This window comes from Pseudorasbora parva, chromosome 15, assembly GCF_024679245.1.
Source record: "Pseudorasbora parva isolate DD20220531a chromosome 15, ASM2467924v1, whole genome shotgun sequence".
NCBI classification, from domain to species: domain Eukaryota; kingdom Metazoa; phylum Chordata; class Actinopteri; order Cypriniformes; family Gobionidae; genus Pseudorasbora; species Pseudorasbora parva.
This window is the reverse complement of record NC_090186.1, coordinates 22,558,718-22,573,682: the sequence shown is the minus strand read 5'-3', so window position 1 is coordinate 22,573,682 and position 14,965 is coordinate 22,558,718. Positions and strand designations below refer to the sequence as shown.

The 14,965-nt window shown below is 43.8% G+C and overlaps 1 pseudogene; it reads left to right on the top strand.

The window, feature by feature from the left end:
- The first annotated feature begins 1,231 nt into the window (after positions 1-1,231).
- Positions 1,232-1,348, top strand: LOC137042151 (5S ribosomal RNA; annotated as a pseudogene).
- The last annotated feature ends 13,617 nt before the right edge of the window (positions 1,349-14,965 follow it).

Below are 14,965 nucleotides of genomic sequence, written 5' to 3'. Positions count from 1 at the left end.
ATATTTATACAACAATAAGTCCTAAAAAACGTGTTGCAAATTAGGCTAAAACACTTACTTTCGTTGTTTCCTGGTAAATGGTAAATGGACTGCATTTATATAGCGCTTTTATCCAAAGCGCTTTACATTTTTGCCTCACATTCACCCATTCATACACTGACGGCGATGTCAGCCATGTAAGGCGCCATTCAACTCGTCGGGAGCAGCTGGGGTTAGGTGTCTTGCTCATGGACACTTCGACACTTGGTCAGGTGGAACCGGGGATTGAACCACCAACCTTTCAGTTTGTAGACAACCTACATGAACCACTGAGCCACTGCCGCCCCATGGGTGTTTCCTATGGGTGTTTCCCTTATACAAGCAACCCTCCACGTCCTCCGCTCCGTATCGCGAGTCAAAAGATGCAGCATGTGAGAAAAGTTGTCTCGTTTAAGCACACAGAGCATTCAGACATCGCTTTAAATCAATATGTTATAAAATACATATTGTAAATGAGGTAAACACTTACTTACTTACGGCGTTTCCCTGTTAAAAAGCAACCGCCTCAGATCTGCTCCGAATCACACGTCAACGAAAATGCCTCTATGAGAGCTGTTTAGCCAGGCACAGCACATACATAGTTATAAAACAATATGATGTAATAAAATACATATGTAAATACGACAAAACCGCATAAAACACGCAATGTCAGCGTTATCCCTCCTTGTGTTCCTTGAGTAAAAAAAAATGGCATCTGTGAGAAAAGTTTCAGCTTGTGTTGCCAAAATGCCCCGGATGTAATTTTACTCTCTCTCTCTCAGTGTTGAGATTTAACTCGACATATGTTCACCAGCCAGAGAGTGGGGTTTACACTAGCAGTGTTAATTAAACACCAGAAATGTAACACTTTACTCTGAGTCCTTAACACCAGGATTTCAACACTGGAGATTTTGCTGTGCAGTGTTTTTAATGGGAGCATGGCGACTTCAGGTGTGCAGAATCTTGGGTTTTTAACGAGACGACATGCGGTTAAAGTTGATTCTGTTTTTGGTGTTGATGAGGGTAGTTTAGCTATAGGTGCGTTAATCGGTTGTGAGAATATCTTGTCAGCATCATGGATGAAGGGTGCTGTTGTTGTTTTCGTTAAGACAATTGAATTGGCGAATTAACTGGTGGAAACTGGTGTTGAAATCCATGGCATTTTTTGCGCAGATGCTTTATCTAACGTACTGAATCAGCCACGTACTGAATAACCAGCAGCCATATCACCCTGTTACCCAAGACTGGTTTCCCACTGAAGCTAAGCAGGGCTGAGCCTGGTCAGTACCTGGATGGGAGACCAACTGGGAAAACCAGGTAGCTGCTGGTAGAGGTGTTAGTGAGGCCAGCAGGGGGCGCTCACCCTGTGGTCTGTGTGGGTCCTAATGCACCAGTGTAGTGATGGGGACACTATACTGACAAAGAGCACCGTCCTTCCGATGAGACGTTAAACCGAGGTCCTGACTCTCCGTGGTCATTAAAAATCCCAGGATGTCTTTCGGAAAAAGAGTAGGGGTGTAACCCCGGAATTCTGGCCAAATTTGCCCATTGGCCCCTCTGTCCATCATGGCCTCCTAATAATCCCCCTCTCCTGATTGGCTTCATCAATCAGCTGGTGTGTGGTGAGCGTTCTAGCGCAATATGGCTGCCGTCGCATCATCCAGGTGGATGCTGCACATTGGTGGTGGTTGAGGAGATTCCCCCCTTCAATGTAAAGCGCTTTGAGTGCCTTGAAAAGAGCTATATAAATCGAACAAATTATTATTATTATTATTATTATTATTATTATTATTATTGAATGAGGTTTTAGTGGAGATGCTTTCCAGATATGGTAAACTAGTGTGAAAAATAAAGATGATCCCAATTGGAGGAAAGTCTTCACTACTAAAACATGTGGTGTCGTTTAGAAGATATGTCTACATGATTTTAAAAGATACCATTGAAGAATTTGATTTAACTCTAAATTTTCATCACAAAGATTTCAACTGTTATTTTTGCTACAATGAACACAATGAAGTGTTTTGGCTGGATAAAACAAATAATAAAAGCGCCGAGATAGTTGATGACACAGTTGCTGCGAGTACAATTGCTAAAGAATTACAGGACGTAATTCCCGCTGTAGATGCGGAAATGCAGAGAACAAGTTGTGCGCCTGCTGCATTAAGAGATGTGGGAAAAAATACAAATGACAGGACAACAGTCAAACCAGTTGAAAGTGCAAAATTAGTGGTCGTTGAAGACAAAGAGAATACGGATCTCACAGAGAGGTGTCAGACAACAACAGCGCGAACGGTTGAGTTCTGTTGCTCAACCCTGTGGAGATTCGGAAGAGAGCAGTCAGTTTTTATCAGGATTTATATAAGAGTGAATTGCCGAGTACACAAGGTCAAATTAATGTTTTTCTTGAAAATGTGCTGCGGCTATCTGAAGAGGCTAATTTGGGAATTAACAAAGCATTGTCATTGGAGGAACTGGAGAGAGCTCTTAAAAGTATGGAAAACGGAAAAACACCCGGAATTGATGGTATTTCTATAGATTTTCAATAGAAGTCTTTTGGGCAGAGGTGGGTCCGGACCTACTAGAGGTTCTTAATCAGAGTTTAGATGATGGGAAATTGGCAAAAAGCTGTCATAGAGCAATGATTACTTTACTCCAGAAAAAGGGAGATTTAAGTGAGATTAAGAATTGGAGGCCTGTGAGTCTGTTATGTAGCGACTATAAAATTATTTCGAAAGCCTTGGCGACTAGATTCGAAGTGTTAGATCAAATTATTCATTCAGACCAGACATAGTGTGTGCCTGGTAGGAAATATTTGACAATATTTCTTTTATATTTCAATATGATCTTTTAAGAGATCTTTTGGATAATGACAAGACTTTTTTCAGATTTTGGTTTAATTTCAGTCGATCAAGAAAAGGCTTTCGATAGAGTCGAGCACAGTTACCTGTGGAATGTTTTTTAAGCTTTCGGTTTTAGTCCAAATTTTATATCAATGATTAAAGCTTTGTATTGTGACATTGAGAGTATGTTGAAAATAAATGGTGACTTATGCTCTCCTTTTAAGGCTTTAAGAGGGGTTAGACAAGGCTGTGCATTATCTGACATGCTTTATATATAGCTTTAGAACCTCTACCTTTAGAGGTAGCTTTAGAACCTCTTTTGATTCAATTAAGAGCAGAAATGACGGGTGTGACTATGCCGAATTCCACCTATACTGTTAAATTATCAGCTTACGCTGATGATGTGGTGGTGCTAGTTAAAGATCAAAATGATGTGAATTTGATGTTGAGATTACTGGAGGAGTTTAAAAGTGTTTCTTCTGCAAAAGTGAATTGGCAAAAAAGTGAAGCCATAAGTGTTGGGAGTTGGTTATGTGGGGAGCCCATTCTTCCAGCCGGCCTGAATTGAAACATGTTTTAAATATTTGGGAGTGTTTTTGGGAAATGAGAATGCTGTTAAGAAATATTTTGAAGATGTTATTGAAAAGATAAAAGGGCGCCTAAATAAGTGGAAGTTTTTGCTCCCGAAAATGCCTTACAAGGGGTGAATTTTAATTATTAATAATTTGATTGCCTCCACTCTCTGGCATCGCTTGACTTGTGTAGACCCCCCAGCAGACTTTTTAAGAAAGATTCAGTCATTCTTAATAGTCTTTTTTTTGGGATAAGCTGCATTAGGTGCCAAAACATGTACTGTACCTTTCTAAGGATGAAGGAGGTCATGGACTAGTACATTTGCAGAGTCGAATTGCAGCTTTCCGAATTCAGTTTATACAAAGACTTTTAAAAGACTCTCCTGTCTTTTACCAGAATCTTTTTAAAGTCTGGGCTCTGTTTAAAGTACCGAAGAGAAGGACTGTAAATTCCTTGTATTGGTTGCTGCAGGAGCCATTATTTTTTGGCTCACGCTTGGACCTCTCCAATGAACTGGAATATGCTGTGATGCAAGATAATCTTATAAAGTCTGGGATTTCAACTATTGGACATGCACAACAGATAGCAGGAACGGACTTTAAAGATGTGAATTCAATGACTGAACAGCTGGGGGTGAGATCTACCCGTTTGATTGCCAGAGCACTTGACAAATGAAGGTTAGCCCTTTCTGAAAATGAGTTGAAATTGTTAAAAGATTATTCCTCAGGTTCTATTAATCCTGATTGTTGTGACCCTTTTCCCAATTTGAAGTTATCTCCCATGCTGGGTGATTGTAAAGGCACTATGTTAAAAGTCAACGATTTGATTGTAGTAGGTAGAGATTGTGCATCTGGAGTGTTACAAAATATGTGTCAAAGTGTTTAATAAGAAGGCTTTGGATAAAATAATTGACACACCTTGGTGTAAAGTACTTCAGTTAAAAGAAGGGGAAAACCCTGAGTGGAGAGTGTTGTATAAGTCACCCATGTCTGGAGATTGTTATATGGGGCTATTGCCGTGAACGCATTTGTTTCGCTAATTAATCCTGACATTGATCAGAGTTGACCTTTCTGTTCACAAAGGGAAACTGTCTTTCATGCATTCATGCAGTGTGTAAGGTTGAAACCTTTATTTTTTTGTTTTAAATAACATTTTTAAAGGTTTCAATGAGTGTTTTTCAATGAAGACTTTCATTTGTGCTTTTAAGTATTCCCAGAGCCGCAAGTATCAATGTCAGTGAGTTGTCTAATTTTGTCAAAATTAGGCGATTTACATTACGAGAAAGGAGAAAGTTGATCATGATGTATGTAATAGTTTAGAAGCTGTGTTTTGGAATTCCATGAAATCTAGAATGTTAATAGATTTTAATTATTTTAAAGCAATGGATAACCTTTTCAAATTTGGATTAATTTGGTGTGTTAGAGGTATATTGTGTGAAATTGTCAACAATGAGTTATGTTTTCTTTTTTAAGATAAGTTTGGGGTTTTCTTAGTGATTGATGCTTGATCTAAATGTTAATTGAATGGTTTATTGTAATAAAGGTGTTTTAAAAATCAAAACTCGAATGAAAATGAATTGGTGTTGAATTTCTAGTGGTTGTTTATTTATTTTTGTTGTTTTATGTATGATAATCTTTATATCATCATATTGTTGTGAATGAATATGTTTATAATTGTTTTTAAAATAAAAGTGTGTAAGTGTCTGTCTCTTAAGTTCTCTCTCTCTCTCTCTCTCTCTCTCTCTCTCTCTCTCTCTCTCTCTCTCTCTCTATCTCTCTCTCTCTCTCTCGGTGCATGCTGGGAGTGTTTGGGTGTGTGTGAGGGTTCTCACGAGGGGAGGGTGAAAGTGTGCTTTGGTTCAAACTTTTCTAAAAACGTTTGTTTCAATTTCCTGATTAAACTTAATTTCGTTAGCCTGGATGCCAGCCGAACTTAGCCCCACCCACAACATTTTTAGGTCAGGCAGTTCGGGTCTGTCCTTGATCCATAGAGGAGTAATTATCTCCGAACAGAAACTGTTCGGACCAATGAAATCATCAGGGTGGGATTTAGACAATGACGGACAGATGATCAACAGTAACGTAATCATGCACGTCATCAAAGGGGCTTGGATTATATTTGTTTGGATCATAAACGGAGGGCTTGTTTGTATATGCATTCACCTTCACAATTTCTCTCAAAAATGATGATCATGTTGGGTAAGTGCTCTGTGTATCATTATATATATATATATTTTTTTTACAACACCGGGAAAGATTGTGTATTCCAGCCTGATTTCAGTGTGCGTGCAGACAGGGTTGCCAAGTTTTACAACAAAACCCGCCAACTACTAGCCCTAAACAATAGCTTTTCGGGGGGTTCTCCGAGGAAAAAAATGACGTTTGGGGGGTAAAATGTGTTATTTTACCTGCTAAAATTCGCACTCATGGGTCTATATACAGTATTGTTCAAAATAATAGCAGTACAATGTGACTAACCAGAATAATCAAGGTTTTTCGTATATTTTTTTATTGCTACGTGGCAAACAAGTTACCAGTAGGTTCAGTAGATTCTCAGAAAACAAATGAGACCCAGCATTCATGATATGCACGCTCTTAAGGATTTGCAATTGGGCAATTAGTTGAATTAGTTGAAAGGGGTGTGTTAAAAAAAATAGCAGTGTGGCATTCAATCACTGAGGTCATCAATTTTGTGAAGAAACAGGTGTGAATCAGGTGGCCCCTATTTAAGGATGAAGCCAACACTTGTTGAACATGCATTTGAAAGCTGAGGAAAATGGGTCGTTCAAGACATTGTTCAGAAGAACAGCGTACTTTGATTAAAAAGTTGATTAGAGAGGGGAAAACCTATAAAGAGGTGCAAAAAATGATAGGCTGTTCAGCTAAAATGATCTCCAATGCCTTAAAATGGAGAGCAAAACCAGAGAGACGTGGAAGAAAACGGAAGACAACCATCAAAATGGATAGAAGCATAACCAGAATGGCAAAGGCTCAGCCAATGATCACCTCCAGGATGATCAAAGACAGTCTGGAGTTACCTGTAAGTACTGTGACAGTTAGAAGACGTCTGTGTGAAGCTAATCTATTTTCAAGAATCCCCCGCAAAGTCCCTCTGTTAAAAAAAAGGCATATGCAGAAGAGGTTACAATTTGCCAAAGAACACATCAACTGGCCTAAAGAGAAATGGAGGAACATTTTGTGGACTGATGAGAGTAAAATTGTTCTTTTTGGGTCCAAGGGCCACAGGCAGTTTGTGAGACGACCCCCAAACTCTGAATTCAAGCCACAGTACACAGTGAAGACAGTGAAGCATGGAGGTGCAAGCATCATGATATGGGCATGTTTCTCCTACTATGGTGTTGGGCCTATTTATCGTATACCAGGGATCATGGATCAGTTTGCATATGTTAAAATACTTGAAGAGGTCATGTTGCCCTATGCTGAAGAGGACATGCCCTTGAAACGGTTGTTTCAACAAGACAATGACCCAAAACACACTAGTAAACGGGCAAAGTCTTGGTTTCAAACCAACAAAATTAATGTTATGGAGTGGCCAGCCCAATCTCCAGACCTTAATCCAATTGAGAACTTGTGGGGTGATATCGAAAATGCTGTTTCTGAAGCAAAACCAAGAAATGTGAATGAATTGTGGAATGTTGTTAAAGAATCATGGAGTGGAATAACAGCTGAGAGGTGCCACAAGTTGGTTGACTCCATGCCACACAGATGTCAAGCAGTTTTAAAAAACTGTGGTCATACAACTAAATATTAGTTTAGTGATTCACAGGATTGCTAAATCCCAGAAAAAAAAATGTTTGTACAAAATAGTTTTGAGTTTGTACAGTCAAAGGTAGACACTGCTATTTTTTTGAACACACCCCTTTCAACCAATTGCCCAATTGCACAGCCTTAAGAGCGTGCATATCATGAATGCTGGGTCTTGTTTGTTTTCTGACAATCTACTGAACCTACTGGTAACTTGTTTGCCACGTAGCAATAAAAAATATACTAAAAACCTTGATTATTCTGGTTAGTCACATTGTACTGCTATTATTTTGAACAAGACTGTATCACATAATAGTCGCTTCAACCCGCGAACATAGAAAACAACCGGCGGGGGAAAAAACTCGGATTTGGCAACACTGTGCAGTTGAGCTCTGTTGACATTTGAATGACAATGTTTTGCTTCGTTGCTCTAATTGGTTGTATCTCTATCCAATTGAGGTCTTTCCTGGTTCGGTTGAAACACGCCCCATAATCACAGCCCGATGGAGCAGTTTCAGACTCATATTCTGACTAGAATTGAGTATGACCACGTCAGGCTATAATTTCGTAGTGATAAGAGTACTTTCAGGATCTGTTGGGGAGCGGGATGGCGTCTCTTACGCCAGCTGTTTCCCTCCGCCATGGAGTCAGGTGTGTGACGGCGAACGGTGTGTATGTGGAGGAAGTGTTACTTGCAGTAGGAGAGGAGATCGACTATCAAAACATTTAATCTGCTTCGCGAATGAATAAAGCTGTGGTTGTGTTTGTTAAAGAAGAGAACCAAGTGAATTGTCTTATAAGCAGCGGGATAGTGGTAAGTGGAGATTTTATTACTGTTTTGCCGCTGGTTGCTCCGACTATTAAAGTCACCGTTTCAAATGTGCCGCCTTTTAGAGTAATGAAATCGAACGAGAGCTTTTGGGTTATGGTAAGTTAGCTAGCGCCATTAAAAACTTTCCTTTTGGATGTAGAAATGCAGCTCTTAAACATGTAATGTCGTTTAGAAGACAAGGCTGAATCCAGCTTCTTATTCGCAGCTTCTTATTGACGCTATCCGGTCCACCTTAAAAGACCTGACGCTTCCGCGCTCATTTTAGGGACCATGTGGTTTTTCTCTTTTTCACGCTTTTTAAGGGATTTTGTTAGCCTGACAAACCAGACCCACATCAAGATGTTTGGTCTGGAAACTCACCATTGACATCTCAATCCAAGGGGGATAAACAGTTGTCTTTCAAACTCCCTCTGCACGCGATAGTATAGCTCTACAACCAACCAGAACAACGAAGGTGAAGCAGAGCTGAGATTAAACATTCGCCGTATCCGGTCGGCAAAACTCCGAACACATCTTCCCTTTTTAAGAATGACTTCAATGCCGTTCTTTGTTCTTTTCTCAGAGAAAACTTAACTACAAGTCTTCCAGAGTCGTGGTCAAGCTGATATGAAAGACCGCCGTTCGCCAGCTTCTGTGTTTACTAGAAGCACGCAACGCAACTCGGCCGTCGTCATTATGGCCCCGCCCACCGACTCTATACACAATGTGATTGGCCCGGCAAGATTTAGGGGGTTACAGCTCAGAAGGGTATTGAGAGTTGCTAGGCGACACTTGCAGGCAGATTAGATTTGCTGCCGCTAGGGTGCGTCTAGATTTCTAGGCTAGGATTGTGTTGCTTTTGTGTCCATTTTCAGAATAAAAGAATAATATATTAGCGAAGATTGACTGTAAACATATTAAAGCACATACAATATAAAAACAGTATGCCTATTCTTTAATTATTGTACTTGCCATCAGCTCAATTTAGGGACCATGCATGTGGTTTTTCTCTTATTCACTTTTAAGGACCTTGATACTATTGTGTCTATTTTCAGAAAAGAATAATAAACCACTTTAAAAGGTAATTAACACAGAAATATCAGTGAAAATGACTGTAAAAAAATATAAATGTTCATACAATATAATTACATTTCAATTATTGCACTCGGATGCTTTGAATACATTAATAAATCAATAAAAGGTAAGGTAACTAGAGATTAATGCCAGCTCCAGCTTGGATCCAGCCTCCGAAGACTTCTGATGAACCTACACCAGATGACACCTACCCCTGCAAGCTCACCAGAACATCAAATATGGATGAAATACAACATGTATAATCATGTTTTCATTGCTTTAAAATGCTAACTAAATTTGCTTACATGGATATATGGTAAAATGTAAATACTATAATGTGTAATCTTACAACTGTACTTTCTGATTTAATTCTTAATTCTTATTTAATTCTTATTAATTAAATTGACTTGAAAGAGCCAATGCAGGTTACTGTACCATTTTGATGTTATGAACCTAATCTGATAATGCAGTTAGAAAAGCCATCACATTGTGGACCCATTTGGGGAAGTAAAAAATTTCACTGGTGCTTTATACCCATCGTGATTGAATATCTTCATAAAAAAATTCAAATATTTTTTAGTGTAACGTTATGAATTTATGGACCAACGAATTTGACAAACTACAGTTAGAAAACTTTGCATTAATGTCACCCGTGACCCATTTGGAGGTGCTATATCTTGGCTGCCTTTATGGGTGCATTCAAAGTTGCACTGGGGCATAATACCCAGTGTACTTGACTGTCACCTTGCAAAATTCCAGACATTTTTACTGTATCATTTTTAAGTTATGGATCCATGAGTTTGACATATGACAATACAGTAAGAATATCTATTGCATTGTTGGCCCATTTGGAGGCACCATATCTCTGGGGTCTTTATGGGTGCGTTCAAAGTTGAACTGGGGCATTATACCCAGTGTGCTTGACTGTCACCATGCAAAATTCCAGACATTTTTACTGTAGTTTTTTTAAATGATGGATCCATGAATTTGACATATGACAATACAGTTAGAATGGCTATTGCATTGTTGGCCCATTTGGAGTCGCTATATCTCAGCTGCCTTTATGGGTGCATTCACAGTTGAACTGGGGCATTATACCCAGTGGGCTTGACTGTCACCATGCAAAATTCCAGACATTTTTACTGTAGCATTTTGAAGTTATTTATCCATGAATTTGACATATATGACAACACAGTTGGAATGCCTATTGCATTGTTGGCCCATTGAAGGCGCTATATCTCAGGGGGCTTTATGGGTCCATTCACAGTTGCACTGGGGCATTATACCCAGAGTGCCTGACTGTCACCATGCAAAATTCCAGACATTTTTACTGTAGCATTTTGAAGTTATGGATCCATGAATTGGACATATGATAGTACATTTAGAAGAGCTATTGCATTGTTGGTCCATTTAGAGTCGCTATATCTCGGATGCCTTTATGAGTGCGTTCAAAGTTGAACTGGGGCATTATACACAATGTGCTTGACTATCACCATGCAAAATTCCAGACATTTTTTACTGTAGAATTTTGAAGTTATTGATCCATGAATTTGACATATACGTATGACAATAGTTAGAATGGCTATTGCATTGTTGGCCCATTTGGAGGCGCTATATCTCGGATGCCTTTATGGGTGCGTTAAAAGTTGAACTGTGGCATTATACCCAGTGTGCTTGACTGTCACCATGCAAAATTCCAGACATTTTTACTGTAGCATTTTGAAGTTATTGATCCATGAATTTGACATATACGTATGACAATACAGTTAGAATGGCTATTGCATTGTTGGCCCATTTGAAGGCGCTATATCTCTGGGGTCTTTATGTGTGCGTTCAAAGTTGAACTGGGGCATTATACCCAGTGTGCTTGCCTGTCACCATGCAAAATTCCAGACATTTTTACTGTAACAAAATTTAAAGTTATGGATCCATGAACTGGACCTATATGATAATACGTATATAATACCTATATGATATAAGTTAGAATGCCTATTATTGGCCCATTGGAGGCGCTATATCTCAGGGGGCTTTATGGGTGCGTTTACAGTTTCACTGGGGCATTATACCCAGAGTGCCTGACTGTCAACTTCAAAATGATACCAATCGAGTCATTGAGTGCTTAATTTTACCAGTGGGGTTTTCAGACCATCATATGGTTTTTATGTCATTAGGGTTGTCACATTTTTCAAGGAAATCTTTGTACTGGCATTTTAATTGCAAGTTATTACAAGATGTTGATTTCTGTAAACATTTTGTGGTGTTTTGGGAATGTTGGAAAAAAAAACGTCTTGGTTATGTATGGTAACCCTCGTTCCACGAAGGAGGGAACGGAGATGTACGTCAGACTTAGACCGACGAATTGGGGATCACTTCTGGGAGCCCCTATCAGCTTCGAGATGTAGAAAACAGGGCAATGAACATTTTAGCGTGCGTGCTTTGCATATCGCATCCCACCCCACTGGTGGGTATAAAGCGGAAGCGATCACCAAGCACCGCTGTTTTTCACTGAGGAGCCGAACCGAGGCTCGAACTGCAGTGATGGTACAGCAACTGTGGCAACAGGACGTACGTCTCCGTTCCCTCCTTCAGGGAACGAGGGTTACCATACGTAACAGAGACGTTCCCTTTCAGTCGGTCACGTTCGACGTACGTCGGACTTAGACTGACGAATTGGGATCCCTATGGAAAACGCCACAGTTACTACCACTTCCAGCGCCCTGCCGGAGTCCCTCAGACCCCGTCTCAGTGGGCGGGGAATTTCCTGCAGGGAGAGGCCTGCTGCTATCCCACAAGACCCAAAAAGTGGACCCAAAAGCTGGGAAAGCGTGCCCCTGGAGGCCACTGCGGGAGCCACACCCCCGAAGGAGATAATGTGTGGAATTTACATTTATGGACTGGCCATGGGCAGTGCTACATACGGGAGTCCCAGGGGTGGCCCCGGCCCTGATGGGCGGGGGACAGTCACCGCACTGAGATGGCAGAGTGGGCTCTGCCAAGGGAAAGACACGGGCTCGCCGTAGGGAGCCGTACCGTAGAGAATACACATATGGGACCGCCGTGGGGGTCACTACATATGGAACCCAGCCTAACACAAGTTTCACACTGCATATGAGTGTTAGACCTGCCGTCAGACGCTCCCCCACGTCTGACTGCCGCGGGTTGCGAAGGATTCGACAGTAATCCTATATATAGCGCACATATCCGTTCCATGAGGAAGGGAGTTGCGCAGCAAGCCGACACTAGAATGGGCACTTCGGTGCTACGACTATGAGAAGTGAGTACGCGGGAAGATACCGGTTATACATGTAGGCTATAAAATCTAGCGAACATGTTAGGTGTCGCCCAGCCCGCAGCTCTACAAATATCTGTCAGCAAGGCGGCACGCGCCAGCGCCCAAGGAAGAGGCTACACCCCTGGTGGAGTGGGCTCTAATCCCGAGCGGGCAGGGCACATCTTGGGACTCATAAGCCAAGACAATGGCATCCACTATCCAATGGGCCATCCTCTGCTTGGAGATAGCCTTTCCCTTCTGCTGTCCTCCGTAACAAACGAAGAGCTGCTCTGAGGCTGGGTCTGCCTCTTCTGAAGGCACCGCTTGCAGGTTCACCACCTTGTCCCGGAAGGGAGTGGTGGGAACCTTGGGCACGTATTCGGGGTCTCAGGACTACGTGAGAGTAGTCTGGCCCGAAATCCAGGCACGATTCGTCGACCGAAAATGCCTGCAGGTCCCCTACCCTTTTGATAGAGGCCAATGCAGTCAGGAGTACTGTCTTTAGGGACAGAATTTTTAACTCCACTGACTGCAAAGGCTCAAAGGGAGGCCTCTGAAGTGCACTAAGCACCAGAGATCCCAAGAGGGTATAGAGGGGGGGGGGGGGCGAGGCGGATTTAATCTCCTTGCGCCCCTCAGGAACCTGACGATCAAGGTCGAAGGTCGTGCTTCCCCAAATACTTACCTTCTACCAGTTCGTGATGGGCAGCGATTGCGGCCACATACACCTTGAGGGTGGAGGGAGACAGCCTTCTCTCCAACCCATCTTGCAGGAAGGAAAGCACAGCCCTGACCGAACACCTTCGGGGGTCTTCTCGATGAGAAGAGCACCAGTCAACGAACAGGTTCCACTTCAATGCATAGAGGTGCCTCGTAGAGGGAGGCACCAGACATACCCGCTCCGGGGGGAGGAAGTGGTGCTGCTGCCACTTCGTGTCAAACGCCCCTGAGCTTGGGGGGATGGAGAGCGTACTGAATCGCATAGCGGAGTCTGGTGGTGTGGATGAGCCAGCGGGACGGGCTGGGGAGCGCTAGCCAGGCCCCCAGCGACTGCACCCGTGGGACTAACAGCACCACAGACGTACCCGCTCCGGGGGGTGGAAGTGGTGCTGCTGCTACTTTGTGTCGAGCATGATCCTCCATCTCTGGGTGGCCCGTCTCAGGGTCTCTTACGACGGCGCTTGCCACCTGGCTTGGCAACGGCCTGAGCGGGCTGGACGTCCTTCCCACGGCCGGCTCCACACCTACGCCCGGGTGGAGGCTGCTGCTGGGCTGCGGCGGGAGCGGGGGCGGCGGCGAGCAGGCGGATATGCTGCCGCTGGCGGCGGGTTGGAGGCAGCAGCTGGCCGCCGGGGCAGGATGTGCCAGATGGCCTCCGTCTGCTTCTGGGCGGCCGAGAACTGCTGGGCAAAGCTCTCGACCGCGTCGCCGATCAACCCAGCCGACGAAATAGGGGAGTCCAGGAACCGGGTCTTATCGGTCTCCCCTATATCGGCCAGGTTGAGCCAGAGATGCCGTTCCTGGACCACCAAAGTGGACATTGCCTGGCCTCCCCGAGGAGCTCTGGGCCAGGACTACCCTCGTGCATGTCCATGAGTGCCTGTGCTTGATGCACCTGAAGCAACGCCATGGCATGCAGGCCGGACGCGGCCTGTCCACAGGACCTGTAGGCCTTCGCGGTAAGACCGGAAGAGACTCTACAGGCCCTGGACAGGAGCTTCGGGTTCCCGCGCCAGCTAGAGGCAGACGTCAGACACAGTTACATCGCGACGGCCCGCTCCACCGGCGGGAGACCCTCATACCCCCTGGCCTGCCCGCCGTCAAGGGTAGTGAGGGGGGAGGAGCCACCAGGTTTGCCTGCGGGCGCTTCCACGACCTAGTCAGCTCCTTATGCACCTCCGGGAAGAAAGGTCTCTCCCAGAGGGAGGCAGTACAGTCGAATCTTCATCCCCAGAGGACTGAAACTCCCCCTCCAATGCAGCGATCGACATCTGGTCGTCTGTGGGTGACCCAAACGACACCGTCGGCCGCGTATGTGGGGGGCCGACGGGGTCATCCGGAAGCACCATTGGTTGCGGCGCTTGTGAGGGATTAGGGTTCCGCGGAGGCTCACTCGACGCGTTTGCCCTAAATGTGATCCTCAGGTCACCCCGGCCATCCGTCAAAGTAGGTCTATTCTGCTGGGCAGGAATAGACCTAAATCGAGCTATGGGTAGGGGGACTCCACCTTCCCCAAGGTAGGCAAGTCTCGACCTAAGCGCAGAGATAGTCATGTTTCCGCAGTGAGAACACGAGCTATCCACAAATAGCGCCTCAGCATGCTCTAAGCCCAGGCACGTGATACAGCGCTTGTGACCGTCAGCGGGCGCCAGGGAGAACGACCACATCCAGAAATGCACGGGTGGAAAGACATCCTGAAAAGGACGGCACATCACCCGTGTAGCTCTTTTTGTGAGGAAAATTTGCTCTTTTAGGTGTTGTAGCACCCAGGGATCGCCCGCGGCAGAACAACAGGTTTTGTGCGCAGCCTGTTTTCTGCTCTCACCAGAAATAGGAACACGCCCACTGAACCAACTGTGTGTGGTGTGTGTGTGTGTGTGTGTGTGTGTGTGTG